The sequence below is a fragment of the Ascaphus truei genome, chromosome 1 (assembly GCF_040206685.1).
Source record: "Ascaphus truei isolate aAscTru1 chromosome 1, aAscTru1.hap1, whole genome shotgun sequence".
Classification (NCBI taxonomy): Eukaryota; Metazoa; Chordata; class Amphibia; order Anura; family Ascaphidae; genus Ascaphus; species Ascaphus truei.
The window spans coordinates 41,624,182-41,639,148 of NC_134483.1; positions in this window are offsets into that span (position 1 = coordinate 41,624,182).

Sequence of the window (14,967 nt, forward strand, 5' to 3'; positions counted from 1 at the left end):
TCTGTAACTGTTACAAACGCCTATAACATATTATCTTTAACTGTGCATGCAATGTCTTGTATACTGTATAATGTATAACCCTGTTCACTTAATGTAACTATGTATTTGTAACCATGTATTTGTCATCATAACTCTTTGCTCCGGACATACTTGAAAGCCAGAGGTAACTATCAATGTATTACTTCTTGGTAAAACATTTTATAAATACTGGTGCGCTAGGCGTGGGTATGCTGATTCTCTAGGTTTCTGCCTTGCTGATTATCAATATGATCTTTATATATGAATTAATGCTAATATTGCATTACTAGAAACCTACAGTAGTTATATCATTCTAACACTAATCTCAATGCTCATAAATTCTAAATGGGTGGTGTTATTTATAACCAACTGGTAAAAAGTTAAATCAAATAAATAAATAAAAACAACTAAGAAAGGTATTAACCACTAAATAGTATAAAAACCACTGATAGATGGGTCCCTGCAGACGTAGACAGTCAGCAAACACCGATAATGGCTAAATAGTAACACTATTCTAAGTTGACACCATTGTGTCCTCACCAAGTAAGTGTTATAGTAAGGGGAAACAATACAGCTCAACCCTGTTATTGTGTGATCCGCTACAACACGAATGCGCTTATAATGCGGTCTGAGCGTGGCTCCCGATTTAAAAACAGCTCCATTTTTTTTTAAACATTCAATGCTTCATTGCTAATGGACACACACACATAAACACACATACACACACACACACACAGCATTGGTTTGACAAAACAGACTCTATAAATCCCTGTGGTGTAGAGGTAGAGAATTGGTACTAGCATATGAAAGGTCCTGGGTTTGATTCCTGTACGATATAGTATAATTTATTATTATATTATTTTATTATTGACTGGCTGTGGCCCGGTAAGATTAATGCAGCGGGAGTCCCATTCAGAAGCAGGGACCTCTGCAGCATTAATCTTTTCAGGGCATGCAGCATTACTGGCCTTGTGGGCGTGGGGGAGCCGCAAGCAGGCCACCACCACGTTCCATCCGTCAGAACTTTTCGTCGTGCCCACGACAAAAGTAAATAGCACCAGATCTGTACACCTGGAATCCTGACTGCCGCTGACGCCTTATGCCAGATACATACTGTTTCCAGGATACAACCCTTTCGAAGCAGATGGTGATGGTCTTGGAGAGAATATCCTCCAGAAGACCGCGTACTCAGCAAGGCGCTAATTTCAAGGCTGTTGGTGAGTGTGTTACCTCAAGTTTTTTATTTTGTTTTAAACTTTTTTACATTAAATAATGCACTAGGTTTTTGCACTTTTTGTATAATTTTTTTAATTCTTTTCCACTTACAGGCAGTTATGCTGAGCCTTCTTATAGAAGCAGCATCTGAATGGGAACACTTTGGAACAATTTGGAACACTGGATATTTATGTTCTACACCCAAGTACCTTCCATCATTTTATGGACCTAATCTAATTTGTTTCCCCTGTGTGATATTCAGTTATCTATTTTCAATAATTTGGTACACGACACTTTAATCACATTCATTATTTCCACGTATCACTCTTAGATTAGAGGTTCATTTATAGGTTTTTTTTTACAATAATTAACACACATTTTCAAATTAGTGTTTCAACATTCATTACAATTAAGCAGAATTTCAATACAATAATCTTGATATGATGATATGATATATATATATATAAATATATATATATTAATATATGTATATGCACGCACATCACTTAAACCAAGTGACATATTCTTGACCTTTTATGTTGTAAAACAATTGGGTGAATTACCAAGTTTAGGGCACGGGTGGAAGATATACAGATGTACTCATGTTATTCAATTTGATTACAAAGTTTGCCTCTTTCGGAAACAATACATGACTAAGGACATTTTGATTATATTAGTATTGTCTGGTATTTTTGTAATCATTACACTTGGTGAATATAGTAGTAAATTAGTAAACATGAGTGGAAAGAGTGTTATATCCCTGGCTCTCGGCACATATATCAAAACATATATAAGCAGGTAATTCAGCTACAGCAGGAGTTTATTAGTGGGACCTATTCCATGTTTATACTCATAGCAATAATATTTGCGTTTTACTAATTGTGTTTTATTAAATGTATTTTTTATAACTATCAGTCACCTGTCTGTTCTCAGCATTTGTTGTTTGTATTGTGTTTTTGTGTATTTGTGTATATTTGTTTAGGTTATCATACAGTATTACGCTATGTCATTTTATTTATTTTTATTCCATGTTTGACCATCTACACGTGGAGTACTCCATTGGATCTGCCAGTACCATCGATTCTGGTTGTATATATCCTTTATATATGTTTTGATATATGTGCCGAGCGCCAGGGATATAACACTCTTTCAACTCATTATTTCTGACCTGGGGTCAGAGTTATATCATAGGCAGACAGCCATTCTTTCCAAGTGAACTTATCTATTTTCTATATTTAATACATCAAGAAATTAGCGCTACCTTATTTGTTTTTCAAATTAGTAAACATGCTGTATGGTTGACCGTGGTTAGATAGTGAGGTCTCTATCTTGAGTTGCTGAAATTTAGTGAAAAGGACTCTCAGAATGTTGAGCAACTAAAAATATGTTCATTATACTAGACAGATGTAAATTCCCCATCATACTTGAAGTCTAACACTTACACATTATAAAAACTCTTCTAGATGTAAACTTGAGACTCCATAAATTTTCCCAAGTACAGAACGTTCTTGTAACAGAAATAACATAAAAGGAGTTACTGTACATGCTTGGAGCTGGAAAAGAGAATTTTATGAGAGCATTAACTTCAACAAAACTTGTCCTCAAAGGTAAAACCATAAAAAATAGTCAAGGCTAAAGTTGTTGACTTATAAAAGAGAGAGAAACCAGATCACACTCCAGAGAATGGTTGGTTATGCGTAGATTTGTGTATGTCTTACTGTGTGCACACAATCTAATACGAGATCTCAGTTTAACTATTTACCAGGTGTAACATGTCTGTCTCTATTTACTTCAATACTGCGAAATTCAGTTTGCTGTGTAGTGTGAGTAATACCAATACATTGTTTGTCTGGCTAGCAGAGAAAAGCAGATGTCCCTTAGTACAAATACTGTATTTGAAAACCTATTCAGTCATTCTATATTTATTATATTGGGTGAATATGTTTTTTGCCATGTGCAAGGATGTTGCTACCTCTATTCAGTTCAAGGAAGGTCAGAACAAATATAATCTATATTTATTCTTATAAAACACAAAGCAAAACAGTTTTGCACTAACATAAGAAAATACTGTACATGCATGGTATCACAGACTCTTCAACCCAACATGCTACTCCAAAAAGTATATAGTATTGTCCAGTCAGAGAATCGCATTCCACCGTAGATGCATTTTGCATATTACTACGCTTCCTCACTAGATATGGTGCATCAGGGACCCCATTCCACAATTTATAGTCATTAGGGTGATCCAAACCAATCAGACCTTGTTCTTATTTTACACATATACAGATGTAGGAGACATTATTGCACATGTCAGCCCCACCCATTTATGGCACGAGCCTAATTCAAACACAATGGAATCTGCTCCCGCTAGCGTGTGGTATGTCCCATTACAATGCACGAGCGGGAGTAATAATATCTGCTGCATCTGTATATAATGATAATAATGGTAGTTGGACTTTGGATAATAAAGAATTCTATCTTTCAGCAATGTTTTCATTAGTTCCCCTTTAATGATTCAAACTCAAAGGCCTGTAGTTACCTGCCTTTTCCCTACTTCCACTTTGGTGAAGTGGGACTATGCTTGCTCTTCTCCAATCATCTGGAACAGTTAAATACTTCTGTTAATGATGTTGCCGGTACACCCCTAAACTCTTTAAATATCCTTGGATGTATCCCATCTGGCCCCATTGACTTGTCCACTTTCAGTTTTGAAAGTTCCACCAGGGCTTTCTCCTCTGTAAATGGATTTGCGACCAACTCCTTTCCATTTATAGTTATGTTACTCAACTCTGTTACCTCTCTTTCCCCTTCAGCTGTGAAGACAGAGCAAAAATAATTATTATTGTGGTCTGCTATACCTTTGTCTCCTCACCAAGACAGTTCCTTAGTCATACTATTCCCTTACACTCATATATACCTAAAAAAAAGTTGGCCCCATTCTATACTGACTGAGTTATTTTCTCTTTTGCTTGGACCTTCGCATATCTGATTATTTGCATAGAATCCTTCTGCCCAGCCTGATATAGTTCTCCATCCTCCTCCCTTTGAGTATACTAATGTAGCCAGGCCCCCTCTGACTCCCCAGACATTTGGTTCTCTCTCTCCTACCTGCGACAGTGTGAGGGCAGTTGCAGGGGTGATCGCGTCACCGGGGGCTCCCAGCGACATCAGTTACAGTGCGCCGCCATCTTGTGTGCGTTTGCGCATACGCGGAAGTTCGCGCGCGTGCAGTATAGCCCCAGATGCGATACGGCAGCCATAACAGGGAGTGAGAAGAGACGCTCCATAGTCAGGGACATTCCCCAGTTCGCACATGCGCAGTTAGCAGCGGCGACGGCCATTACACAGCGCGCACGAGGCCCCAATGTTAAAGAGAGCCACCAAGGACTACAATTCCCAGCAGCCTCTGGGGACTGCACTTTCACCCTGGTCACAGGCAGCCAGGCAGCCAATAAGGCTGACAGATTCTCATGCTGCAAAGTTGCAACAATGTTGTGTGAAGACAAGGATTGTCAGTTAGGAGCTGGGACACAGAGAGGGGAGGGTGTGTTTGTGTAGGGAGGAAAGTAGCCTCCTGCACTAGGCCAGAAGTCTCCCCTTAGCCCCCAGCTAGGCCCTACTCACCTCAGCTTGTGGTTACTACAGGGACTCCCCTTAGACTAGGGACAGGGTCCTGTAGAACCTAGACAAGTGAGGGTCCAGCCAGGAACCGTGACTATCCTGGAAATTGCTGTGAAGGTATAACATCCTCTGCGTTAGCAGAGATAAGAGACATTATAAAGGTGGATCACTCCATGCAGGAGCCACCCACCGTTGAGGCGGAGGCATCTTGGATCATCTCTTGGAGCAAAGGATTCCAAGTAAAGGTCATCTGCGCACCCGGTAGCAGAAGCACCGGGCAGGTATTATCCAAGTCACCAAGTGCACCACCTATACACTTCATCTTAGTGGGCAGCGCTGTCCCACACGTGGGTGGGGTTGTGGGACTCTTGGGACTTTGGGTACAAGTACTTTGGGAATACTGTGTGGGGTTAAGGCCCTGCGAGGTGTGTGGATAGTTGTGTTTAGTAGTGTTACAGGGTGACACTGAAGTTATGTACTGTTGATGTCATATTGTTGTTGATGATACACTTATATTTACTAAAAGCTGTCATTTTAGCTTTTACAATACCCGCCACCTCCTTTGAAAAGCATACTGGCATTCTTTTCATTATATTTTTACTAACCTTCCTGACTGTTGCTTTAGTATTGCATCTTTTTGTTTTTCCCACTGCTCCTGCACTACACTCAAAAACCTTCACCCTACCAAAGAATCCATTAAATATTTTCCCATATCTGAAAAGTCAGCCCTCCTAAAATAGAAACCTTAGTTTTCGTGTGGTATAAGTCAGCCCATTCCTAGTCTTATCTTGAGAAGGCTACTAAAGCAATGAAGAAATCACCTGTTTAAGACTTCTTGCTCTTCTGCAGATCATTTTAGGAAATGGAAGTAGAACGTGTTTAAAAATTATGTAATTCAAAGAATACTACTGTCAAGTCTTAACGACTTCATGTATCCGGTCAAACTATTCATTGAGGTCCCATCTTTCAGCTCAGGTCGGGAATCTTTCATCGTATTGCATGGAAATTTTGTGAAAGGGAAAAAAAAAACTAATAAACAGCAAACAGAGTGTCAAATAAGTGCAACTAATAAAAAGTGCTAAGCAATAAAAAGTGCCATGCAATAAAAGTGATAAGTGCAAAAACGACAATAAAGGGACACAATTAATCCACTTAGTTGATCTAATACATAACCTTATACCAAAGGTCACAGTGATGAGTCGGCTGCTATCCATAAAATGATGGCTCACATCTCAGAAAACTGGGTAAAGAAAAAGGGACAAAGCACAACTCATGGTGTAGTATTTAAAATATTATATTGATAAAAATAAGGGTGAGTATCACACGTACAAAAATGTAGTTCTTTTAGTCATGTTTAACCAGCATAATAATACTGCCAATGATGGGAGACTCTCGCAGGTCTACGTGGTCATCGCTCAATCAAGTAGGTAGGATTCGTCTTTAATCAATGATGACAGGATACCGTCCACCTGGAGGACTGAAGACACTCCTTTTGGAATTCAATCCCAATGTCCAGGGGAGTAACCGTCCATATACACACCAGATATCGGTAATAGTAATGAGATCAGCATAAAATAACCGCAATTAATGACATGTACTTCGGGGAATTGAACCTGTATGCTGTGAGACTGATACACTGCCACAAGGCTATAAGTGTTGCTCGACAGTAAAGCTTCCCACAGATGTACAGTATCCCTGCACAGGAAAAACCACTAGAAGCAGGCAAGAAGGACAGGACTAATGCGGTATAACAAAAGGCACACGGGGACCCTTATATGTTGCTAAACAGACTAAGGCAGACTCACCTCTGGAGCGGAGAGCAACAGACACGTAGCCTACCCACTAAGCTGCGAGGCAAGGAACACGGGGGGAGGGGGGCGTGACACTGTACTCACCGCTACCAGCTCAGGCGTTGAGTACTGCCGCTGAGTGCCGCAAATGGTGTGGGTATACACACAGTCCCGTTTACAGTGCCAGCAAAAAGAAAAACAATACGCTCGATTATAGGTCTATAGTGAGCTCAAAATCAGATAGATCACAAATACTAATACAACTCGTTTCATAGGAGCACTTTTACTTCATCATTAAGTGAAAGGCATTGCTAAAACTAGATAGGTTACAAAACTCACGCAAATGGAAAAACATGGCAGATTCAGGACCATTCGCTCAAAATTTTGAACTGTGCAATCCGTCCGCGAAACATATTTTGTTCAAATAACAGCTAGCATTTCGCAGCTCAGATTTTGACACATTCAGCCTTGCCTACTCGCTGCAGGTCCGACAGACTTCGGGGAAGACTCCGCTCTCCATTACTTCACGTAAAAGAGTTTATATTACCATACCATATTCATATAGGACAATGCTCCTATAAAAATCAATCCCCATATTCCTGAATGTAATAAACATAACTGTTAACAGATATGAATATTAAGAACAAAATCTTAGCAACCTTGGAAGATTATTATTTTCAGTACAACTCTGTCCATGATACCCCAGCCGACATACCACGGGAAGCACATACATGTGTCATGAGGAGAGCTTACCATGTTAGCATGATATAACAATTAAAAAATAGAGCTATGAAGATTGACAAATTAAGTATTAACATCCATGAATTCAAGAGTAAGCATAAATAAACTTTGAAATCAGATTAATTGCCCGGATGAAGCAATTTAAGAAGTAAATTGAAATGGTCATTAAACCAAAAACTGGAAAAAGTATTACTTTGGTCTAAACAAAATGTTATGGAAAGGGAAAAACGACTGACATGTTTCTCACCCCAAGACTTAGAAACCGACAGAGAAACTCTACAAAATTCAGCCGAAATTCTAGCAAATTATACAAGAATAAAATTAAAGAACAGTGCTCTTTTTTTTATTCAAAACTATATCATTTGGATAAAGATTCACCATCTAATAAAAATGAGTTGAAAAGATTGATTTCAGACTATTTGGATAAAATCCAAAATACAATATTATCAGCTGAAGCCATTCCATTTCTCGATAACCCCATCACACCAGTGGATATTAGAAGGGTATTAAGGGAAACCACCCTTTCTATCTGGCTGAGACTTTGACATTCTCCCCCGGTAGCCCTATGTCCCTTCCAGACCCAGCCTTAGCTCTCTGAGCTCCCTGCTTCCTGCCCGGGCGCTTCCCCTGCCTTCGCGCTGAGGGGTGACATCACTGAGTTATCGCGAGACCTTTTGGTCTGCGTGCATTGCTCCGGTGATACCTTCGGCAGCGTCAGGTCCAGGCTCTTCCCTGCGGCACCCTTCACACATCTGGATACCTGTGAGTGTGACAGTAGTGGTCGTCCCGGCATCGTGGATCTTTGGAGGCTGTGTTATATCATCTACCACACAGGCTTTGGTCTGAAGTTTTGGACAGTTTTGCTACGGGCTTATACCTTTCAGCCTTGCTGTAAGTAGGGTTTCAATTTTATCCTTACCGGATGTCATCGCTTTAATAGTATCTCTAGCCCAACATTCATGTGTTTGTTGTTTTATTTATATTTTTATTCACTTGCATTAAATTTGTAATAATTTTCTTGCCAATCTTTTCAGTGATTATTTGTTTATTGTTGTTTTTAGTTGCACTATGATCTTTTTCTTTTTTCTTACATCTGAGATACCTGCCAAATATGCTAATTGAAGTCATGTGAATATACTCTGACTATTCCAATATCTCTCTCTCACCCATATTTCATGCTCTGGATGGGAGTAAGGTCACCTTTAGGTATGACCTAATTAACATCAGGTAAAATCCCTGCATTAACTATAACAGATATTTTGCATCTCACTAGCACTAATGGCCGTTAAACTTAATGCAATGCCCTTTCTGGGCAAAAACCGCACTTAACACTTTGCATTGAGCTTTGAAGATTTCGGTGCGTTGGTCCGCGGTGCAGGGGACGGTAAATCTGGCTTTAAATCTGTTCTATATTGGAGCACCCCAGCCTTTTCTGATAATTTCCTACGTATTCCCACATACTGGTGGCAGCACCCAATGTCTACTCCTACTATAAACCTTACTCGAGTCCTATATTGGAGCGCCCCAGCCTTTTCCGATCATTTACATTTGTACATATTAGCACTGAACCAGGTGTTTAGTCAATAATGGACCTGTGTGGATCTGGGCCTAAGTAGTAAAATGAGCATGCTCCCCAACAGGGTTGCCACCACTCCGGGTTTCACCCGAAGACTACGGATTTTGGCCATGTATCTCCGGGCTACGGGTTTACTTAGTAAACTTCTGGGTGGTGGCAACCTTGGGTGGGCGGTGGTGGCGGCGACAACGTCTCCCGGCATCTTCCCCCTGCAAATACTGGCAACATGGCTGCGCGGTGGCAAATGGTGCCACGTTGCCATGCCAATGGGAACGCCACATCACGTAACAGTGTCACATGGCGCCCGTTGTCATGACAACGAGACGCTGTGTGACGTCACGACGTTGTGCGGTGCTACGTTGTCATGGCAACTTGACATCATGACGCAGTGTGGCGTCCCATTGTCATGGCAACGTGCCGTCATTTGACACCGCGCAGCCATATTGAAGTGAGTTGCAGGGGGAAGATGCCTGGAGGATGCCAGGAGGTCAGTGTTTTATTTTAAAAACAAATCTCCGGATTGCCCTTCAGTCGAAGGTGGCAACCCTGTCCCAGGGTTATTTAGCAACACAAAATTCACGTAATTCTCAACATAAAATAACACCTCTTCTTCCTTCTTTTTCCATTTTCTTGAATGGAGATAGATGAATCAAATGTTTGGGGACTCAGGCATGTTTCATGCAGAACTGTGTCTTTAGGCTTATACACAAAGCACAATGCCGTCAGTTTATCTAGTTTGGGCAGTAGCTTTGAATATTTGTATGGACGACAGATAGCCGTTTTAGAAGTTTAAAATGCACAATTTCTACAGTATAGAGAATTAGAAAAATGGAAGGATCTGGGTATAATGGGTATTGCAAAAGAGGCATGATTACCATGATATTGTCCTTTAGTGGCGCTAGGAGGACTGTTTTTAAGAACTCTCCATTGTTATTATTATCGTTTATTTGTAAGGCACCAACATATTCCACAGCGCGGTACAGTGGAGGGTACAGAGTAACATCAGTTACACAAACAGGAAGACATACAAATAAGGACAAACAAGTGCAAACAGATACAGAAGGTATTGAGGTTACATTGAGTAGTAGATTAGCTGTGCGCAAACTAAGGGGCGCGAGACTGCCTGCGGGGGGTACACGGTTTACAGAGGCCCCATGTGCTTCCCAAAGGCACTTAAATTAAGTGCCGGGGGAGCTGCAGGGCCTCTGTAAACCTTTAGTTACCGTGGCTCCACACGCATCGCCATGGGCGGCGTCATTTGACGCCGCGAGGTCCTGTGACGTCACGTTACTTTGGCAATGTGACATCATGATGCCAGAGCCGATGCCAGTGGGGGTGAGAGGGGCGTGGGGGTGAGGTGACTGCCGGCAGGGGGGCACAGGAAAAAAGTTATGTAAGCCACAGTCAAGGAATATATAATGTGTGCTTCTGGAGGAAGAGGTTTGTAGATGGGAGATCGTGTAAGATTTAAGTTAGGTCACAGTTAGGAACAAAATTGCTGTTTAGTTTCAGATGCAGAGGGGTTCTTCAATCCATAGGTGAAAAAAATCAATCTCCATCAATTCTCCGAAAACACTCTTGCATAACTTCTCATAGTCTTGGATGTGACAATTGGAATGTGCTACGTCTTCTCCCTGCTACTGATTTCCCATGGAAACTCTTATTTATACTAGCTCACTCCATATGAGTAGTCAGAGAGGCTAGGGACAGTGATGCATAATTACCGTGCTAAGGTGTTTCAAACGCTAACATCACAAGCAGACTACAGAAATGTATTGGGAGCATGTATATAAATGTAGCCCTTTTTGTGAACGCCTGCAATAAGGAACTACTGTGGTGCATGTACCTGTGTCCTCAGGAGCTCTGAGCCTCCGCTATTTGGGAGCCTGGGGTCATACCTTTATTAATCGCGGTGCAGCGCCTCCACTTGCCCAGGATCCCCATGATAGAGATTATACCCTGAGCAAGAACCTCACAACAGCATTATGCAACAGCAACCTTTTATATATCATGCATAAAGAACAAATGATCTGCAGAATAAACATATAACATTACACACACACACCGTGGCTCGGCCACACCTTATTAGGGATAATGTCAAGTACATAGGTGGCTCTGCCACTCTCCCTAGGAGTATGTCTTATAACCAGTATAGGTATGGTACCATAGGATTTGCACAGTTGGCCCAATTAGTTAGTGGGAGGCGGGATCAGCGCCTGGTGACCGGTGTAGGTGCACTTATAAACAATGATACCTTCCGGTCACTGCGATGACCATCACACTCCACGCAGGGTCCTAGCGTTGCTCCAGCCTTTCGCCGTCACTCCTTGCTGCAGCGCCGTCTGTATCCAATCCAAGATGGCGGCCGCAGCTCCGCAGCCAAATCACACTAATGGGAAATGTCCCTACCAACTAAGGCCGTCCTTACAAAACAGCACCCTACGATGACAGGGGAATACTCCTCGGGACGGGGGGATACCTTTCACCTAAGCGGACGGGTCACTGACCCTCCGCTCGCGCACACGAGGTTCCGCCAACCTCCTCCTTCACCTCCCTCTCTGCTCTGACCCACCGCCCACACGCATCCGGTTCCTCTATACAGAGTCTCGCACCCGATTGGTTCTCAGCCTCAGCTGACTCTCTCGCAGTTCGGAGTTCAGAGTTCAAACCCCCAAAGTCTCCACAGATTGGTTACCCTTCGCGCGCTTCTCTCGCGCATGCGCAGCCCAACTTGTACACAGTGACCTTGCTGACAGAATGACTAATATGGCGCTGCCTTTGTGATTGACAGCGCGGAACCTTTAGATATATATATGCACATCCTTACATTCTCCCCTCTCCAGAATCCAACGTCCCCGCTGGACTACATAAACCACATATATATCTAACTATTTACACAACCCTCTCAGTCCTAGATCAGATTACACATTCCGTTAATCAGTACCATCATAGCTTGCATCCTATGCCGAGCCCACTGCTGAGCCTCATAATGGGGTGCCCCAAATTGATCATATGCCATTCGCATGGGAGGCTGGCAGGCTCTTTGACTTCGCCGGGGTTGATTCTCCTCTGCTTCTTCTGCAGAGTATCCAGTCTCAATTTGTGCTTCCATCTCTACCCTTGAGGGGTTTCCAACATTAGTACTGTCTCTTTGGGGTGTGAAACATGGACTTTGAGGATCTAGGGGCTGACTCGCGGGAGTCAAAGGGTCAATGTTCGGGCCAAGAGGCTCTTTACCCGTGGCTCCTTCGGGAGATGCCTCCGCGGCCGGAAGGCCCCTTTGAGAGGTTCCTTCCATTGGATCCTCAGAGGTGGCAATTTTTACAGTCTCTGGGCCATCCTCTGTGTGTTCAACTCCTCCATCTATGGGCGTGGCTGGGACTTCCAATTCATCAGTCCCTACTCGAGGTATGGGAAGCAGATGATTCCTATGCCACACTTTTACGCGGCCTTCAGAATCCTTGATCCGGTACACAGGAAGACCAGGCATTTGTGACTCCACCTCATACACACCCTCCCGCCACCGGTCTGCCAATTTATGCTTCCCAGGAACACCTAAGTTGCGTAAGAGGACCTCATCTCCGGGGTGAATTTCCTTATGACGTACTTTGTGATCGTAGCGCCTTTTATTTCCCGCATTCAGTTGCGCAGTCGTCCGTTCAGCCAATTTATAGGCCAACTGTAAACTGTCCCTTAGTCGCTGGACATATCGGAAATGCGTCCTATTGGATACCCCATCGGTAGATATCCGCAGGCGCACATCCACCGGTAACCGGGCTTCTCTTCCGAACATCAAAAAATACGGGGTATACCCAGTGGACTCATGTCGGGTACAATTATACGCATGTACCAATGCCTCGACGTGTTTACTCCACTCCGTCTTTTGCGGGCTCGTCAGAGTTCCTAACATATCTAACAAAGTGCGATTGAACCGTTCAGGCAAAGCATCCCCTTCGGGGTGGTACGGGGTAGTACGCGACTTGGCAATGTTCAGTAGTGTGAGCAACTCCCGTATCAGTGTACTCTCAAAGTCTCTGCCCTGATCAGAGTGAAGACGATTCGGCAACCCATAGTGAATGAAATATTTCTCCCATAGTACTCGGGCCACCGTTACGGCCTTCTGGTCTTTCGTAGGGAACGCTTGGGCATACCTAGTATAGTGGTCAGTGATCACTAGAACATTACTAACTCCCCGATTGTCGGGCTCGATACAGAGAAAATCCATACACACCAAATCCATTGGACCCGAGCTTTTCAAGTGTGCCATAGGAGCCGCCCTGGTGGGCAGTGTCTTTCTTTGTAAACAGCGATTACACCTCCGACAATGTTGCTCCACGGACTCCCTCATTCTCGGCCAATAGAACCTATCCTGTAGTAGCCCAAATGTCTTGTCAATGCCCAGGTGACCATGGTCATCGTGAAGGGCCCGGAGGACTAGGGTTCTCAAACGTTCCGGCAAAAACAGCTGACGCCGATCGGGATGGTTGTGATAAGGTATCACCCGATATAACAAACAATTGTCCATTTCGAACTTCCCAAACTCATTTGACAGGAGTTTCACCAAGTCTTTGGGGGCTCGCTTCAGTATAGAAGGGTTATCTTGTTGTACCGCTTGACGTGCTAGCTCCACTATGGGGTCTTGTGTTTGATAATGCACTAGATCCCTCCACGAGATGATATTATCGTCAGTGATATTCATCCCTTCTCGACCCTGATAGGCCCGAGGAATAGCCCGCGAATGGCATCCCAACGAGTCAACGACCCGTAATTCCGAGAATGCCACGTGGTCGTCGACTACCGCAGCCACGGAGCAGAGGGCACGAATCCCGGGACCCGGTATCTCTTCCCAAACGTCCTCATCAGGGGTGGATTGAAGGCCAGGTCGACGAGACAGGGCGTCGGCACCTATGTTGGTGGGTCCAGGTTTGTATTTAAGGTTGAACCTGTAATTGGCTAGAGCAGCTAACCACCGATGTCCTGTGGCGTCCAATTTGGCAGACGTATTGATATAGGTCATGGGATTGTTATCCGTGCGTACTTCGAACTGTACCCCATATAGGTAGTCATGCAGCTTATCTACCACAGCCCATTTTAGCGCCAAGAATTCCAGTTTATGGACCGGGTAATTCTGCTCGCTAGGGGTTAAGCTTCGGCTCGCATAGGCCACCGGACGCAGCCCGGTCTCATACTTCTGATGCAAAACCGCTCCTAATCCGCTAAGGCTAGCATCGACATGTAGAACATAGTCTCTGTCGGGGTCCGCGTAGGCCAAGACGGGAGCCCGAGTGAGGCTGGTCTTTAAGTTCTTGAAGGCTTGTTCACATTCTGGAGTCCATGTCTTCCCAAAGGGTGTCTGCGCCGAGATTCCTTTTCTCCCGGTTTCTCCCGGATACACCTTTAGAAGATCATTCAGTCGCTTGGCCTTGCTGGAATAGCTCTCTACGAACCGCCGATAATAGCCACAAAACCCCAAGAAGGACCGCAACTCTTGAACATTTTGAGGTCTAGGCCAATTCACCACCGCCTCTATCTTCCCTGGGTCGGTGGATACCCCATCAGCCGATACAATATGGCCCACATACGTCACAGAGGACCGACAGAATTTGCATTTGTCCAGCGACAGTTTGAGACCCTCCCCCTGAAGTCTATCCAGCACCTTCATCAGTCTCTCGGAGTGCTCCTCTAGAGTCCGCCCGAACACGATAATGTCGTCCAGGTACACTAAGCACTCTCGCGGGTTAAGATCTCCGAGGGTTTTTTCCATTAGTCTCTGGAACGTGGCCGGGGCACCGCAGATCCCTTGTGGCATGCGGGTAAATTGGTAAAACCCTAACGGACAGATGAAGGCCGTTTTTTCTTGGTCTTCCTGGCCCATGGGCACTTGATAATATCCGGACCTGAGGTCGAGCACACTGAACCATTTGCTTCCCGTCAGAGCGTTCAGGAGGTCCTCGATTCGGGGCAGTGTGTACTGATCGGGAATAGTACGGGTATTCAGAGTTCTGT